Below are 19,049 nucleotides of genomic sequence, written 5' to 3'. Positions count from 1 at the left end.
CTTAATTAGCTGAACCGTGGCATGTATCAAAGTACGAGTGCATTTTTATCAGTTAAATAATTGCAGAGATATACCATTTTACATCTCCATTTATTTTCAAAACACAAAATAAATATGGAAAAATTCCAATAAGATGGCCAGAAAAGAAATATGGCTAAATATATAATGAAATGTTAAAAAAAATTAAAGAAGGGCATGCCAAAAAAGGAGGGGTGTCAATCACACCCCTGTTTTTTTGGCATGTCCTCCATTCATTTTCAGACTGGCTACTTCTTTCCTCGCCCCATAATGTCTGATGGCAATGTACATGCACCATGGAAACATTTAAAGTCCATTGGGGCTTGTTCCTCCCAAATCTAATTCAAGAAACATTGGTGGTATAATTATTTTCCATGAGGTCAGTTAGATTTGGTACCAACAGCATTAGATCCTGGTATGATAGAAATCTATGGTGACTTTTGCCAGTTTGACCCTCCTTTGATCAATTTTGTTTAATTTCCAAATATTGCAATGCCAAAGTACATACAATTTTATGTAATATAATTGTACTGTTATCACTGTGCCATAGCTGCACAGATAGTGATGGACTTTGTGGACAGCATGTTACAACCATTTCCAGCTCTGTTTCCACTCTTGCCTTAGAATTATCTATGTACTTGTCGTAGACCAGGCCTCACTCATTAATGGTAATGTGGAGCAAGAGTGTAACTCTGCCGGTGATGCAGCCCTCAGCATGCTAATGTGTTGTTTGTCCACAGACGCACAAGGGGGAGGAGCCTGAAGCAGGGACCACTTTTCACGCTGCTGGATATAAAGCGCATCGTCCATGTACAGTCTCCAAAGTTGCACTCTGGTAAGACTGACTTACTGATTGGCTGTGGGTTTCTTAATTTTAAGGTATAGCTTAACAAGCTGGTGTCTGTTAACAATGTTTTAAAATATGCTCAGAGTGTGCTTTAGCTCCACCCAGAGGAGTACTACTCTCACTTCACTGGGTATTTGCTGTTTGCTGTTTGGTGCATCATTGTCTATATACAACAAGCATTTGCAATGCAACAGGTCTCGCATTAACGCAAGTTTGAGTTATTGGCATTGTAAATGACAATGCCTTTTATTTATGTTTTGGTTTTTGAAACATAAATAAAATGCATCGTTGTTTACAACGCCAATGCTTGTTATTTCTCACTTTTTGTCAAAGCAGCATTGTGAAAACCAACAAATCTGTGTATAGTATAGTATAGATATGTATTTTTGCTAGGCCAGTTTTGCATGCTTTAGTCACAAAAATGCAAAGACAAAAAACAGGAATGGACCTGCTGCTCACAGCTTACATGAGATCCCTGCTTCATGTGCTAATTACAAATTAGTCTGTGCATTATGAAAATGAGAACTGTCATAACAAGCATTGGCACGAGCAATATGTCTGGCTTCAATGTGCATAAACACAGGATTCTCAAATGTGGTTTACATCTCTTTCATGCACAAAGGGAATTTGGCACATTAAAGGCTGCTCTATTTGATATGCAAATGCTGGAAAAAAGTTTCGATATATAATAAATATAGAATATAAAGATCTGACGGAGTTAAGAATATGTGCACTTTTCAGACATAAAATAGTCCCTAAGCCATTCCAATGAATGTACCCCTTGGAAGATGGAATAATATATCAAATCGTCAACAACATTAGGTGAGAAAGTGATACTCTCCTCCTGGGTAAAGCCAGAATGCACACTAAAGTCTGTTTTAAACAAGCATTGTCAATGGCAATTGGTGCTGCCTGGTGGTAAATTAAAGTAACATACTGGAGAGTTTATTTCAATCTTGTAATAGTAATAGTGTGTATATTATTTTACAGCATAGACACTAAAACACACTTTACTTTTACACACAGGTGAGACCGACTGGCATTGCCAATACCTGTTTTAATCACAGGCCATAAAACACCGTACTCCATAATCTTAGTGAGCTTTGTAGTGTCATTTTAAATTTCTGTTAATTCCTATAGGTAGATTACCTTATGACTTGCTACAAGTGGAACAAAGGAGGAACTGGAGGAACTGTTAATTCAATAACCAGAAAGGCTCACTTTTCTGAAATGTTAGATGCCAATACAGTAGGCTGTGAGTATAACTAGTTTAACCTTACCCGTTAATACAGATCCTGCATTCGGCAGGGGCGTAGCTTTGTCAGTATGATTTGGGGGGGGGAGGCTCCAGATTTCTCAACAATCAAGCTGGGACATCTTGTTAAAATACATTATAAGAGAAGCCGGACAGGAGGGGTGCGTAAGAGGCGGTGCAAAGAGAGAGGAGTGCAGATTATTTGGTGTTCTTAAAACACAATATTTTTCAAACTAATTAACTTATGTTAAGGCCTTTCATACATAAACGAAAGTTTGTGTGCTTTTGTTAGTGTAGGAATGTAAAAATCCCAGGTGAAATCCACGGACACTTCACATTACCCGACTGAAGGCCCTTGTATCCAATTATTTGCTACAGAATACATTTTTTAAGGGGGTGTAGCACCCCCAACATCCCCCTGGAACTACGCTCCTGGTTTTCAGACCAGCAGAGCCGTCACACAGGCGATATGCAAAGGGTAAGACCAATCTACAGAGGGGAACCAAAAAGCTCCTGGACAAACACAGTACCGAAGAAAGAAAGCCACCAATGAACGCAAGGTAACTGAGATTGACATAAAGGCAACTAATCCTGAGCCCAGGGTGACTAGTTAGTGTATAATCATAAATGCCAATATTTTAGAAGAGGAAAGGGGGAATAAAAAAAAAACTAATCGGGAGAATGAATTCCCCCTATTGACTTATATTGATGAACATGCTATTTCAGTAAGAAAACAGGCAAAAAAATATATTTTTTGCTGCAAAAATCGGGAGTCTCCTGTCTGGTTCGGGTATGTTGTCATGAGTAAGTATTGCATACAATGGTGTCTGTAACGAGACCTAAAAAATGAGAAACAATACGCCCAGAAGACAGCTGTACTGTCAAACCACAACAAAAACTACTCATCTAGCTTCCAATCTTCCAAGTTAGTCGCTCAGTACTGCAAATTTGAATGAGAACTTTAAGCTAAACCAGCAAGCCCTTCTAATATAAAACTCAATACCATTCTGTGATAAGGTTACTAAGATGACTCTATACCCTGTGACAAGTTATGTCTGCTGTGGCGGCGATTAGAAAGGAAACGTGAAAGATGCATTCATGTGCACAGGGAAGATGAGTAGCAAAGAGGGCCCTTTGGTATAATTAATTGGCGATGCCAGGGTACAGGCAGAATTACACCTTTCAGAGAAAGTTGAAGCTTCACCGGAAGAGAGGCTGTGATTGCTGGGACGTGTAACTTTAGAACAGATAGTTGAAAGCTATATCCCTTCTTCCCCTAACTCACCCTCTTCGGGCAGGCGGGGCAGAGTGGGGAAGCTTCCTCTGCCGCACTCGGGCTCTGGAGGCATTGCTGCAGGGGCAGGATCTCGCCCTCTGCCCAGGTTCCGCTGTCTCGCGCCGTTGCCCTCACCAGGTACAGGCTGGCGCGCGTGCTTGCGGTCAGAGGGAGGGAAGGAGGCGACGGGAGCGCGCCGTCTCTAGGACGCGACTGCAACTTTCTCTGTTGCTCCTAGTAACGGGTCAGAAGTGGAGTCGCGAGCACCCGCCTGCCGGATGGAACGCGCAGGTGGGGGTGGAGCGCGTTCGCTCGATTCCTCAGGGATAGAGGAGCCTCTAGTCCGGTTGGATGGATGGGACCCTGTAGCAGGTATGGTCATACCTGGCCACCGAGGAAGGCTGAAATCACCGAAAATGGGATACGTATGTCTCTAAAAATAAAATAAAACGCTAACAAGCAAAATTCAAGCAAACCCCCTGAAAGTGCAGGTTAACCTTTAAAGTGCTGGAAATGGCAAAAAGACTGGGAACCCGTAAATTGGAGGTCAAGGTGTGACAGCGGAATGAAGGCCGAGTCCTGAAAAAAGAAATCTGATTTTCAATTTAGATTTTTTTTTAATTCTACAGCAAAGTGTGGTATATCTTCTATTTCTATTGTAGTTTAGTTTTGTAGTTCTGTTATCTCTTTAGATTCTTTGCTATGTAATTCAGAATCCTTTTGTTGTAACCTAGTGATTTAGGTTCTACTTCAGTGAAGCGGTTGGAGCTGAACTGAAGAGATGCCTGGAGTCTAGCACCAGTGGGTCTTATTACTACCTTAAGAATAAATAACTTAAAACCTTATTTCTGCCTCTTGCCGCCCTTTACAATGGCAACGAGGTTTATTTAATTAATTACTAGACCCACTGTGTAGCTTTTACTTAAAATAAAAGGAGATTTCCTTGTCCTTTTCGAATTCTACTGATACGGACCCTCTGCGTGGTTGTGCCGGCTACCACACTTCCTTTTATGAAGATTTGGGCATCTCTATTCAAATTCCTGAAATTTTCGGATGCTTTAAGGTACTGTTTCCAATTTATTTTCCATTTGGAATAAAAAGCGGTCCTTTCTTACCGATCTCAAAGGCCGTTGGATTTTGCTCGCGCTGTACACACGCACTGGATCTTGTCTCGAGCTGTTCCTCTGTGACGTTGCACGCTATCACGTAATCTGCTGGAACGCACAAACCCTGCTGGAACGCTTCGTTCACACGTAACGTGGCTGCCATTTTCGCTGCATTGTTCGTGATCTTCACGAAGGTGGCGCTCCTCACTCTTCAGTGCGTTAACCGGCAATAGCGAACTTAGTGATTCGCTCACTTTATTATATATTTTCTCAAACTCGAGAGTCATCATTTCATGTGATCAGCGCTAACAGCGAGCAAGTTAATATTATTGCCTAAAGCGCTTATTTTTTTCCTTCCTTCAGTGAACAGTGATTCACTCACTTTTACAGAAGCATTGTTTACGCTTTGAATTTAAAGCGCTAACCTCAATTATTAGCCAACACAGTGATTCGCTCACTTTTAAACATTTATTGAACATTATTTTTTTTCAGTTGTTATTTCCTTATCTAATTTTAGCATTTCGCTTTTCTTTTATTTTACTTCAGTGATTTGCACACTATCATTTTTAGTGCAAGTCATCTTATTTTCCAGTGATTTGCACACTGTTATTTTACCTGCAAGTCACCAATTCAGTGATTTGCACACTTATTCTACAAGTGCAAGTTTGTTAACTTCAGTGATTTGCACACTTATTTTACAAGAGCAAGCGTTTGTAATCTTCAGTGAATTTTACTCAGTGTTTGACATGGCTTCTTCTCAAATTTGCAATCAACCTTCCATTTTCTTGCAAATTCCTGGAAAACCTAAGTTGTCTTGGAAAAAATGGTTTGAGTCCTTCGAAAACTATATTGTTGCAATTGATGGTTCTAAGTTCTCACCAGAAAGCAAAAAAGCTATTCTTTTCAGTTACTTAGGAACAGCTGCAATCGAAATTTTTAAAAATCTTGAACCTATTGCAGCACCGGGAGGTGAAGGAGATGTTTGGAATGTATTTTTAGAAGCTGTTGCCAGACTCGAAAAGCAGTTTGAAGATGAACCGAATGTTTTGATCGAGAGACATGCTTTTCACAAAAGAAAACAATTGTCTGATGAGTCTGTAGAAGATTATGTGGCGGCCTTGAGGGTATTAGCTGCCAATTGTCAGTTTGGAGCACTTGTTGATTTCTCTATCAGAGATCAATTTGTTTTTAATTGTTTTTCAAAGAAGGTACAAGAAAGACTTTTGGCGTGCCGCAATCCTACTTTGGGAGAAGTGATTGACCTAGCCAAAGGCATTGAAAGGTCTATAGAATCTTCCAAAATCATTGAAGCTGAGTCTGTTAAAAGCGCTAGTATTTCTTCCATTTGCTCAGTTCAAACTCGAGGAAAAAATGTTTTCAAGACTAACAGGGAGTCTGGCTTAAGCTGTTTTAGATGTGGTTCTAAATCACATTTAGCGAACTTTTCTGATTGTCCTGCACTTAAAAGGAAATGTACTAAGTGTGGTAAAAGTGGTCACTTTTCTTCATTCTGTAAAACTGTTAAAAGAAATGTAAATACTACGGTCAGTTATGTATCTGATGTTGAAAATGATATGCACAATATGATCATTACTATTTATGATGATGCATTTGACAGCTATATTAACAGTGTCATTCTTCCCTTCAAAGCTCCTTTAGGTACTGTTTCTGTTGGAAAGGTTGAGTTTGAAGCCATGGCCGATTCTGGTTCGCCAGTAACCATTTTGTCTGACGTATTTTTCAAAGAAAATTGGAATGGTGTCAAACTTAACATTTCTGACAAACCCTAAGGCGTTTGGTAATTTTAAAATTAAAATGTTGGGTTTCTTTGAGGATTTTCAAAAATTTCAAACTCGCCAAATTTTTACTAAAATATACGTGGCGATTGATGGGAAGAATATTGTAGGTTGGTTTGATCTTGGCAAGCTTGGTATTAACTTATGTCCAGGTTCTGATCACCCAATCCAGTTGAGAGATATGCCTGTCAGTAACATTATTTTAGAGGATGATTCTTTGTCTTCTATTCTTCACAAGCATGAAAAGGTTTTTGAGGATGTTGTTGGACAGTTAAAAGGATTTTCCCACAAGATCAAACTAAAAAAAGATGCTTTACCTGTCCAACATAAAGTTCGCATGGTACCTCTGGGAGTGAGAGACAAACTTAAAGCACATTTAGACGACCTGTGTTCTCAAGGTATTATAGAACCTACGGACAGTTCTGAGTGGGTTTCTGCTATAGTGATCGCTCTTAAAAAAAATAATGATATTAGGTTATGTGTTGACCTTCGCTCTTTAAATAAAAATATTGTTATTGAGACCTATCCCTTACCTAGGATACAGGAAATGTTGGCAGCTGTAAATGGAGCAAAGTTTTTCTCCATTATTGATCTTAAATCCGCCTACCATCAGGTGACTTTAGTAGAGGAGTCAAAGGATCTGACAGCCTTTATCACTCCTTTTGGTCTGTATAGATTTCTTAGAATGCCTTTTGGCTTGGCGTCAGCTGCCAGCGTGTTTCAAAAGTTAATTGAAAGTCTTTTTCATGGTCTCAAAGGTGTACAGTCATTTCAGGATGATATACTAATTTTTGCTAAGACCATTTCTGATCACAATATAATCTTGGAAAAGGTTTTAAGCACTTTAAACAACAAGGGAATGACAGTGAGTAAGGATAAATGTAAATTTTTGGTCAGTGAAATTAATTATTTAGGCCACAAAATAACCCCTGAAGGCATTTTTCCCAAAAAGACATCATTGCCAGTTTGGAAATATGTAGCAAACCCAAAGACAAAGATACCTTGCGCTCCTTTCTTGGTCTGAGCGAATATTATGCTAAGTTTGTGAAGGGGTATGCCTTGGTTGTGGAGCCACTTAGATTGTTACTTAAGAAGGGTGCTAAATTTTTGTGGACAGATGTTCACGATTCCGCTTTTGTGAAGGTAGTTAATCTTATTACTAAGGCACCCGGTCTAAACACTTTTGACCCTGAAGGTGATTCTTTTGTGACTGTTGATGCCAGCACTGTTGGTTTGGGTGCGGTGTTCACTCAGATTGTTGAAGGCAAAGAACGTGTCATTTCTTTCATCTCCAGGGGTATTAGGGGTGCAGAAGCTCACTACAGCACAATTGAGAAAGAGGCCCTAGCCTGTGTGTGGGCTGTTGAAAAGTTCAAGAACTTCTTGTGGGGGAGGCCTTTTACTTTGGTAACTGATCATAAACCGCTTGTCTACATGATGGACGGCGTGAGAAGTGGTAATGCTTCTTCAAGGTTAGTTAGGTTAATTGCGAGTTTACAGGAGTTCAATTTCGTCATTCAGCACATTTCTGGTGGAAAAAACGTTACTGCAGATTGCTTATCCAGGTTACCTCCTGTTGATGATTCCAGTGATGAAGTTCTTGATCTGCACGAATGTGTTGTAGCTTCTGTTGACGCTTTAGAATTCTGTTGTTTTGGTGTTGAGGAGAAGGAATGGAGTCATCATTTTTCTAATGATAGCGTTTTGCAGAAGGTTAAATCTTATGTTGCTAATGGTTGGCCTTCTGTTAAGAATTTAGAGTTACCTCTGAGAAGTTTTGCTCAGGTCTCCGAGGAATTGTCTAATCAAAACGATTTTTTGCTAAGACAGGATTTGTTCATCCCTGCTGCTGGTCTTAGGGATGGAATTATTCAGGTAGCGCATTCTGGGCATCCTGGTGTGTCTGCTACCAAGAAGCTGTTGAAGTGCCATTACTGGTGGCCTGGTTTAGATGCCTCAGTGGAAAGATTCATTGATAACTGTTCTATTTGCATCAATTCTGATAAGCACTGGAAGGTTGCTTCTGAACCGTTGTCTTTAGATAGTGGTCCTACAGGTCCTTGGCAAAGACTTTCTATTGATTTTTCTGGACCTTTTGAGTGTCTGGGTAGAGAGATGAGGTTTCTCATTGTGTTAATTGATGATTTTTCCAAATGGATTTATTTTTCTTTTGTAGAACATCCTACCACTGATGAAGTTGTCTGTTTTTTGGACAACATTTTTAGGGTTGAGGGAGCACCTGTCTCTTTGATGTCGGACAATGGGGTCCAATTTGTTTCCAGTAAGATGCAAGTTTTCTTGAATAAGTTTGGTGTTACTGCTGTCAGAGCTCCTCTTTATAGTCCTCGCTCCAATGGTCAGGTGGAGAGGGCTAACAGATTTTTTAAGGAAGGCGTTCAGACCGCTTTAGAGAGCAAACTTGATGTGTTGGAGTTTTTAAAGGAAAAGATTTGGAGTTACCACTTGACTCCCAATTCTTGCACTGGTGTCTCTCCTTATTTTTTAATGAGAGGTAGGGAACCTAGATGCTTGTTCATGCCTTTAATTGGCAATACTAAATCTAATAAGATTAGTTTGGAGGATTCCATCATTAAAGCCAGGGACAATATTCATTCTGCTCGTTTGTCTGGTAAGGCTTATCATGATTTATCCCATCATTCTAAGAACAAAAGTGTTACTATTGGCGACTGGGTAAGAATTGTTAAACCATCTTTTACTCCCAAGGGTTCGTCTAAGTTCTCTGAACCTTTTCAAGTTGAGGACGTCACCAACTCCACTGTCTTGCTCAAGGACAAGGGTTGGTGGAGTAAGAGTTCTGTGATAGTTCTTAAACCTGGTCAAGAACGTTTCTTTTCCAAAATGGGAGATGGTGCCTTGTTTAATGATGTTGCTCTTTCTAATGACAATTCTAATCACAATGACAATGCTTGTTCTGTTCCTGAATCTGCTCTTCCCAGTGACAATGCTGAGAAATGTTTTGATCCTGTTCCTGACAGTGCCTGTTGCCTCCCTCTGATCTTGCGGACACTGATCTTGGGAATGATACTTCTTTGAATTCCTCTGTTATGGATGTTCCTATTTCATCTAGAAGAAATGTCAAATTGCCAAAGAAATTTTCTGATTATGTTTTAGATTAATTTTGTTTTTTTGTTTTGTTTGTTTCATTTTGTTCAGAAAGGAACATGTGGTATATCTTCTATTTCTATTGTAGTTTAGTTTTGTAGTTCTGTTATCTCTTTAGATTCTTTGCTATGTAATTCAGAATCCTTTTGTTATAACCTAGTGATTTAGGTTCTACTTCAGTGAAGCGGTTGGAGCTGAACTGAAGAGATGCCTGGAGTCTAGCACCAGTGGGTCTTATTACTACTTTAAGAATAAATAACTTAAAACCTTATTTCTGCCTCCTGCCGCTCTTTACACAAAGTAATTAGCAACATGGACACATGTGACCTAAATGGCCACAAAGAAGCAGCACTTTAAACTAGCCGAGGCCTCTGATGCTCATCCGTGATGGATGACCTATCTTAAGTGCCCAGATTGGCCCGAGCCGCCGTCAGTCAGGAGGTGGGTCTCGTGCAGCCAGGCTGCTCTTCCGGTGGGAGGGAGAAGCAGCTGAGAGCTGGAGGTGGGTGTAGGGCAGCGATGCGAGAAGGCTGGACGAGCAGACTGTCCAGGGACCTGGAGGCGCCCCGCTCTGTGGGGCTCGCAGGTCGGACCTTACCTCTGCCTGGTTGTGGAAGGAGAGTACGGGGAGAGGTGCCAGAGCGAGGACGAGAAGGGCACGGTAAGCGTTAACGGGGAAAGCTGCAGGCGCGGAGCACCGGGAGATTCCACTCCTAAATAGAGGGGTAAGGGGAGTGGGCGAGGGTGATCTATACCGCTGCGGAGGGGTGCTTTAGAGGGAAGAGCAGCTACTTGTTTCAACGTCTCTGGGATGGATGTGAAGGGGACATGACGGCTCAATACAAGAAGAGCTTGGAGCGTGCGTGTGCATTACGAAAGTGAAGCTTGCGATGACGGAAGGGAGCTGTGTACATGCGCGTGTTCACAGGCGCGTCCACAGACCACAATCGGCGCGTGCCCCGGTCTGTCTCCCTTGAGAGGCATCTCAATAGGTCTCGAGAGCGAGACCTAAAAAGGGGAGCCACCGAGTGAAATGCATCAGGGGCTTCCCCAACTCAAACCATTTAGTCATATAAAAAAGCCCCTGGTGTGTCTCTCACATCTGGTTTTTAGTGCATGGGAACCCCCTATTTCTCATTGTTCTAATGAGTAATAGGGGGTTCCCATGTACTAAAAACCAGGTGTGAGAGATGCTCTTGGTGCATCTCATTGGGTCTTCCAGGAAATGCTTTGAATGAAATGATGACAGGTTGGTTTTCATTTATAAAGTTGATTTTGTCATCAGGCTATTTGTCACATTCAATTCTTAGGCTTGTATAGATATTTTATACAGAAAGCACTCTTTTTGTTATTTTTTCCAGACTTGGTAAAGTCAGTAGTGCAAGCTTTAACTTGACAAATAACATTTATGGATGCAGTAAATGCAAACGGATTTAAAAAGGCCTGTGTTTACGTGTGTTGGGACATTAAAGCCAGACCTGTTGGCTTTGCCAATGCTTGATTCTCAGTTCTGCCCTCACTGGAGGAATTAAAGTTTGGCAGTGATGAATAATGGTGACTCTTCTTCTACAAATATAACTTTATTGGCCAAAAAGTGCTCTTCAACATTTTAGGTTTCACTAGTTTCTGACAAAGATCTCACAAAGTTTCTAATAGGAACATTGAAGTCCCTTGGCCTGTCGGAGAATCTATGCAAATTATTTAACATAAATAATCCCTCATTAACCACTGGTCTGAGTAACGGAATTTGGTATGAAGCACAAACGTCAGCTGTCTTCCGTTATTTGACTGGCATTAGAACTATTGGCAACTTCAATGAGGTATGGCACAAGAGTTCCCGCAGTGTGTACTTTCTTCAGACGGAGTGGATGATGAAGTGTATGTATCCGTTCTTTGAAGGAAACCGTTAGGAAAGTAAAGTAATACTCAGGCATTTTAGGAAGCCAAGCAAACTCTAAGTAATGCAGGCAAAAACATTCATTCCATTTTTTTTGATCAGACACGCATTGATGGATGTATTCTGGGCATGTAATGATTGCTGGGCACTCCTCAAGCTCGTCTTACGTTTGATAAAAACAATTTAACTTGAGGGTAATTTGGATCAGAATGGAACATCATTCGTACGTTTGCTGTTGCCAACATATCTGAAAGTACATAGCAAAAATATATGTATATTCGTAGGGATATCAAACACACAAACGTGAATAGGAGAATACTTGCAAATAGTTTAACCACTGGCAATTACTTTGGGTAGCATTCCAACCCATCATCCAAAGTGGTCTTAGGTTTCTTGTATTCCGGATCAGAGAGGACCTGGCTTGGCTGTTTGGATTGGATTGTTCCTATTGGAGCAGAACCTAGATTGATTTGCATATGCCTGGGTCTTATCTGAGGTGGCTATGTGTGTAAAATAAAATGATGGATTGGAATGCAATCCCAAGCAATTGCAGGGAGTTAGACTGCTTGCAAGCATTCAACTCCCTGTGTTTGATTTAATCCTCTATGTGGCCAAGGGTAGGCCTTGATGTGGGTGTTTTGTTCACTGTACCATTGAAGCTGCACTGCACTGCACTGAAGAGCCCCAACTAGGCTGAAACCACTCTAGGGTTGCTTCTGTTCTGGTTCAGAGAATACCTGGCTTGGCAGTTCAGACTGGGCTGTTCCTATTTGTGCAGGAGCAAGGGTGTTTTGCTTATGGCTGGGTCTAATATGAAGTGGCATAGTGGACAAAGAAATGATGGGTTGGGATGCTACCCTGAGCAATTGGCAGTGGTTAGACTATTTGCAAGCATTCCTCTCATCACCGTTTGAGTGATTGTTATACGTAGGGATACTCTGATCCAATCTTTGGTGTTTTTTTCAAAGTCTCTGCAGTCCCAAGTGATACCTTCAGAGTGGGGGTTGTTCTTTAAATATATGATGGCCTAAAGTAGGTAAGGAATGTGGACTCAAATTGGTACATATAGAAAATCAACAGGTATACTGATACCATTTTGCTGGTGTCTATTTGAATCCTTAACTCTCAACATTAAAAGTCTGTATTGGCTTGATCAGAGAGTTAGGCAGAACTAGACAATCAACTGGTCAAATTGTAAGAAAGAAATGTTACTAAGTCACAGCAGTCACAGCTAATATTACCATTAAAAGACGGTCCACAAAAGCTGACTGTCAATGATTATGGCAGCCATAAACATATGGAAAAATGCTCTCAGCAAAAATCAAACCTTTTAGGCTTATTCTTATAGGTAGCTATTTAATGATTGAAGGGACACATGGTGTTCTGAGTGAGGCGAAGGGGTTGCAATGTGTTACTTAGAAGATTTAGGATCAAAAATGCAAAGCTAAAGACCTTAGGAAATATTATAAGGTTTATATTATGAGCTACTGTATAATTGTTACAACTAAACTTAAAAACAAACAAAACAGGTGATGGACAGAATGTGGATCAATGTCACACATTCACCCCAGTCCAAAGATCTGGGCCCAAATCCATCGTTTTTTTGCACTCCACACCACCCTGGGTTAGACAATGGCGATATGCAAATCAGCTCTGACCCTGTGCCCCATGGGAACAGTCCAGTCCGAACTACAAAAGCCATGTCCTTCCCAGAACGGAATCAAGCATCCGAGGACCGGACCGGTTTCGAGGTAACACCTCTCATCAGCCCGGCTAGCTTGACTCCAGTGGTGTGGAGTGCCTGGGACCCACGTCTGAGCATCCCCAGTGCACTTATGGCGGTAATTGCAAACAAAACAGGTGATGGACAGAATGTGGATCAATGTCACACATTCACCCCAGTCCAAAGATCTGGGCCCAAATCCATCGTTTTTTTGCACTCCACACCACCCTGGGTTAGACAATGGCGATATGCAAATCAGCTCTGACCCTGTGCCCCATGGGAACAGTCCAGTCCGAACTACAAAAGCCATGTCCTTCCCAGAACGGAATCAAGCATCCGAGGACCGTCCAGCATTCCGTCCATCAATTGTTTCTTTTGCATATGGTGGTACAGCAGCGGCACCACTGCATATTACACAGCCCTTGACTGCCGCGCCACCGCCAGGGAATAGCTTTTCCCTCGTGGAAACGGGTGTCCAATTTCGGTCCAACCACCCAAGTCGTAATTGAGAGGTCAGACCGGTGGTGCGGCGGTGGTTGGACCTCCAACGCCGCACAAGTCTGGCGGTCCAAGGACCGCAAGACTCGTAGTTTGGCCCTAAGCCTAGTATCCATACTATGACTTTTACCCTAGTCTGCTAACACACATTCTGTGCTCTAACACAATTCATACACTCCCCCAACTCTGTTCCCCGATTACAATTCCAGGGTTTTCAAATGTTTGTAGTTCAAACCAGGGGCTTAACACAGGCCCCCGCAGCCCACGTGGTGCGGGGGGGGGGGCGAAGCTCCAGGGGGCCCCTTTGGCACTGCACTCTGTCCAGAGAGCTCCTAATTAAGCCCATAGGGGGCCCCTCTACATACCTTGCAGGGAGGCCCCCTCAATTTTCGTTACGCCACTGGTTCAAACCTTTGGTTTTCCAAATGTATATTTTTATTTAATCCGTCAGACATTTTATTTTCAAACTTTTCAGTTGATAAGCCCTTCCACTGCGTGGCAGTGCTTTGTGTACCCTTTATGGTTATGTTTTTTTTCTAAGTTTACTGATTGGCGACCTCAAAACTCTCTTGCCTGTTAAGGTGACTTCTAGTTCTGGGAGCACTTGAACAGATGAAAAATGCTTCAGTCTTACACTTTCTTTATTCACTTTTGATTTTGAAGGTCTCTTGAGTAAAACTTGCTAGCTTTCTTTTTCTCAAGCATATACCTTTGTAGGACAAATGCCTTAAACTAGTGGTTGTTAACCTGACGTCTGCAGACCCCTGCAGGTCCGCAAAGTCTACTCATGGGGTCCGCAACTGCTATGAAAGTTAAATAATATTAACAGTATATAAATATTACCTGTACAGAAATAAATAAACAAAGAGTCAAGTTAAAAATATAAAACGTTTGAAATTGAATGCTAAAATGTAAATTGGTAACCTCAGATTGATTGGTGGGAGCAGCCTAAGTGTATCAAACACAATATAGTATGGACACTGAGTAGCCTTAATTGAATTGACAAAAGCTCTAATCTTCCCATTCAAATACTGTTCCATTATATTTATTTGTGAATTAAATAAAATAGTTAAACATGTATTTATTTGATGAATATTTGTCTGTGTTTTTATTTGCATTTCAAACCATTGATGCTTAGGCCTAGGTCCACGGCTTCCAATAGTTATTCAGTGGGGGTCTCCGGGTTCCAGTAATGATTAAGTGAGGGTCCACGGCTTCCAGTATTGATTAAGTGGGGGTCAGTGGGTCAATGTTAAGACCCACTGCCTTAAACCATCTCACTTCTGTTAGTCCATCTATTATCTTGACACAGTGTGGAAGGGACAAAAGACTCAAAATGAAAAGGGCAAAGGTTAAACAACTTCTTCATGTTCCCATTCATATGCACCCATTCTCAATCTTGTCTATGTTGCAGATTAAAACATTTTATCTATTTTTTGGTTACTGTGTAAGTTGAGTTGATTTTTGTTTCATTGTATTTATGTTCTGGGAGAGCATCTTTTCCCATCTGGCCATTTGGAGATTGACGACGACCCAAAGCGGCGGTTCACAAACGACTGCATTGCGATCTCAGCTGGAATCTCCTAAGCCCTTCATTGTCATTTCGGATTCCGCTTTGTGGGGTTATTTGTGCAGGTAGGACCTAATTTATCACTCCTTTGCAGGGTCTCTTACTGGGACGAAGCCTGTTCCTAAAATGGCGGCTAAGATGCTTTGCAAGGACCAGCGCTCCAATTGCAGGGGTACTCCGAGGGAGAGACTGTACTGGCTCAGCGGCAGGCAAGTTGTCACAAAAAGCACCTGCTGGAAGGTTAGACTCCGGTTGCCTAAGGAACTCTCTCTGTATGGTGCCTGACCTCAAAATGGCGGTCTCGCGAGGACAAGCGTCTCCGATTGCAGTGGTATTGAAAGGAAGAGTCTGTAGATCATTACATCCGTTGCTGGCACAGCACGAGTTTTAACATACAAAGCACCTCTTGGAGGATGCAACCTCTACTGCTTGACAAATTGTCATGTTATGGTGCCTGACCCTAAGATGGCGGTCTCGTGAAGACGAGGAAGCTTTTCCACTCCTGATGACTCCGAAGGCTGCAAATCTGACGATCATGCTGTTATGTGGTTACAGCTCCATATTGATAAGAGGAAAGCAACAAAGCAAGCTCAACTTTCTTATGCAAACTAGACGCCTGACCCTAAGATGGCGACTGAAACTAACTTAATCTAAACGAACACAGCAGTCTCCCACACTCAAACCAGTGTTTGCTTCACCCCATGATAGCGACCCCTGAGCTAATTTGTGATTTTTCCGGTTCAGCCATTTCAAAAGCTACAGTTATTTAAATGCCTGGGAGGCTGAAGATGCTCTCACATGCCCGATCAAACGAGCACCGAATCGATTGAGCATCATAACAATTGAATAAAGATACCGAAAAGGCTACCCAGTACCAAGTAATACATCTATTAAGACAAGGCGACTTAATCTTATAAATCCAAAAGCAAAAAAAAAGGGTTCCCAGTTCCAAACCGTATATCCTCTGCAGACATCTGCAAAGGAGGCGGCCATCTTTAACGACCCTATCAAAACGGCATTCTAGGCTACCACCTTCTATATACTGGCTCCTCCACCCAGAAAGTAAATACCACACAGAACAAGGACTTCCCTCATCATGGCTGGACCACACATGATACCTGAAGGAAACAGCGCATTCATTACCCCCCCCCCCCCCCCCCCCCCACACCTATCTAAAAGTGCCTCTAAAACCTTCAGACAAAACCTTCTTAGAAAAAACCCAGATATCTTTTTTCAGGAACCCTCCCTTCAATGCCAAGATAGGTGCTACAATCAATAACCTAATATTTTTCAAAAGAAAAATAGCCAAATGGCGGTCTACCTTTTCTAAGCTACTAACCATCCATGTCCATAAAAATATATCCTACGGAACCAAGATAACAACAACTCCTGCACCAAACCTCAGAGCCACCCTGAACATAACATTCTACAAAAATGGCACTGTTCTTCTTCAAGCAGCTAACAAGGACCTAGAACTATTTGACAAATACTTTCTCACCCTAAAAACCCACACCATCTCCCAACCCAACACCCCACAGGACCTATCCACACCCCTCATTCCCTCACTCCTAAAGATTAGAGTCCCCCTCCTCTACTCAAACCTTTGAAAGAGGAATCAACTCATCTACCTTAGAACTCATACCACTTACATCCTCAATGGTAACATCATCAGATCCAACATCATTGCCCCTCCCTTTATCTCCAATCTCCGACCCTCCTCATCCCCACACTCTGCTACTTCCCCTATCCCCACTACCCCCACCCTCTTTCATATCCCTACACCGACCGCGGATGACACCCAACACAACACAGCCACTCTATCAAGTCAGATTATAGCCCCCAGCCAGCACAAACCACTCTCGTTATCTACCACCCCGCTCTCAGCCACACTTACTCACCACACTGCACCCACAGACCCCTCAGCAATACTCAAAACCTTCCTAGTAGACCACTCCTTGATCCAAGCTATCTCAAAGCCCACTCACTTTAAGGGTGCTACTTTTGACTGGCTCATATCTAAACCGAATACGATTGAATCTATCCTGATCACCCTGTGACTGGTCAGACCATCATATCATCACCTTCCAAATTTCCTCCGCTACCAAGAAAACCTTCCCACATCAAAACAAGCCTAAACAATGGATAAGAAACACGAAAAACCTTGACTGGAACAACCTAGCCTCCCACTGTGAGAAAGTTCTCATCCCCCCCCACCAACATGTCAGAAGTCAATTACCTCACCGATCATTACAACTCCACGATGACCAAGGTCTTAGACCAAGCTGCTCTACCAAAACTCAAACGAATTCCAGACAAAGCTAAAAACTCATGGTTCAACGGTGCCCTGAATAAAGAAAGACGTAAACTTAGATTATCAGAACGGAAATTTAGACAACATCCCTCCCCCTTCCATCTTAAACTACTTTGGAAAGCTGGAAACTCCTATAGCAAACATATTCTACAATCTAAAAAATAATTCTTTAGATCAGAACTAGACAATGCCAAAAATAGACCAAAGAAACTTTCTGAAATTCTTAAACCACAATCTAACAAATTGGCTAAATCCTCACTCGTGCCTTTCGAAATCACAGCTAAGCAGTGAAGAATTCTCTTCTTTCTTCACAGCAAAAACGAACTCACTCCAACTCGAGCTTAACACGGCAACAACTAACTCAGCCACCCCAAAAACATTCAAGCCAAAACGCGGAACAACCCAAGCTACCTTTGCCAAAAAATAACTCTCACTGGTCCACTTTCAAACTTTACGATCTTAGTGACAGCACCAAAAACTTTAGCAACTACTAAACTTAACAACCACTTCAACTACCCAGTCCCATCAAATTGCCTTCCCCACTTCTACCAAGTCATCTCCCCTCTCTGGACCAAAATCATCAACCCCTCACTGCCTAAAAACGGGCCAAGTCACCCCAACAGTAAAAAAAAGCTACAGCAAACTCCCCCGACCCCAATCATTTCTGAACCAACATTCCCATGCTACTCAAGTTCCTGGAAAAATATGTTCAGCAACAACTGAACCAACACATCATGGACTTCAACCTACTGAACATTCACCAATCGAGTTTCACACCCGGCCACAGCACAGAAACAGCCATCATGCACATAGTTGACAACGACCTCCTAGCTCTTGACCGAAACGAAACCGGTCTACTAGTCCTGCTCGACCTCTCTTCAGACTTCGACATGGTCAATCATGACAAAATTCTAGGAAGGCTGAAAAACATGATGTGTTTATCTGGCATAGTCCTTCAATGGTTCAAATCCTTTCTGGAAAACAGAACGCAATTGTTCATGGTGAACAAAAATCTTTCTCTCTCCTCACCAAATTGTCTAGGAGTACCACAAGGCTCCACCCTATCACCCACCCTATTCAACCTATATGTTAAACCAATAACTGAGCTACTACAGCAATGAACATTGCCTACCACATGTACGCGGACGACACTCAATTTTACATCAAGATCTCCTCCATTGAAGACATAAAGACAATGAACCTGGCACTCGAAAAGACAGTCCACTGGCTAACAACCAATTTCCTCAAGCTAAACTCGCAAAAAGCAGAATTTCTTCTAATCCCCCCCTCCCAATAACTCCCTGTAGACAAAGGAATGGACCAAGCTGATCAGTGCTCTGAACTGCACGCCAACTTTGGTGGACAGACTCCACCAAATTACTTGGAATTACATGCAAACACACATCAACCTGTTAGCTAAGAACGCACGCTTTCACCTCAGTTATTTTAGAAGAATGAAACCGTTCATCGAAAACCCGGATCTCAAAACTGCAGTTCAGTCCTTCGTCATCTCAAGGCTGGAGTACGGATGCACCACACTCTCGGGGCTTCCCAATCTCAACCGCCTCTCTAAAAGCCTGTCTCAATGCCGCAGCAAGACTCCTAACAGGATCTAGGAAATTTGACAAC

At 42.0% G+C, this 19,049-nt stretch overlaps 1 protein-coding gene across 1 annotated transcript in view; it reads left to right on the top strand.

Moving 5' to 3' along the window:
• Positions 1–19,049, top strand: part of LOC147747918 (rab GTPase-activating protein 1-like) — a 1,062,456-nt gene that overhangs the window by 253,241 nt on the left and 790,166 nt on the right. Inside the window, exon 3 of the mRNA XM_086926396.1 lies at positions 759–853. The gene's annotated coding sequence lies outside the window, so the exon portion shown is untranslated. The remainder of the gene's footprint in view (positions 1–758; positions 854–19,049) is intronic.

Source organism: Lissotriton vulgaris, chromosome 1_1 (genome assembly GCF_964263255.1).
Source record: "Lissotriton vulgaris chromosome 1_1, aLisVul1.2, whole genome shotgun sequence".
Lineage (NCBI taxonomy): Eukaryota > Metazoa > Chordata > Amphibia > Caudata > Salamandridae > Lissotriton > Lissotriton vulgaris.
Note: the sequence above shows the minus strand (reverse complement) of the source record. Positions and strands in the feature narration are given on the sequence as shown.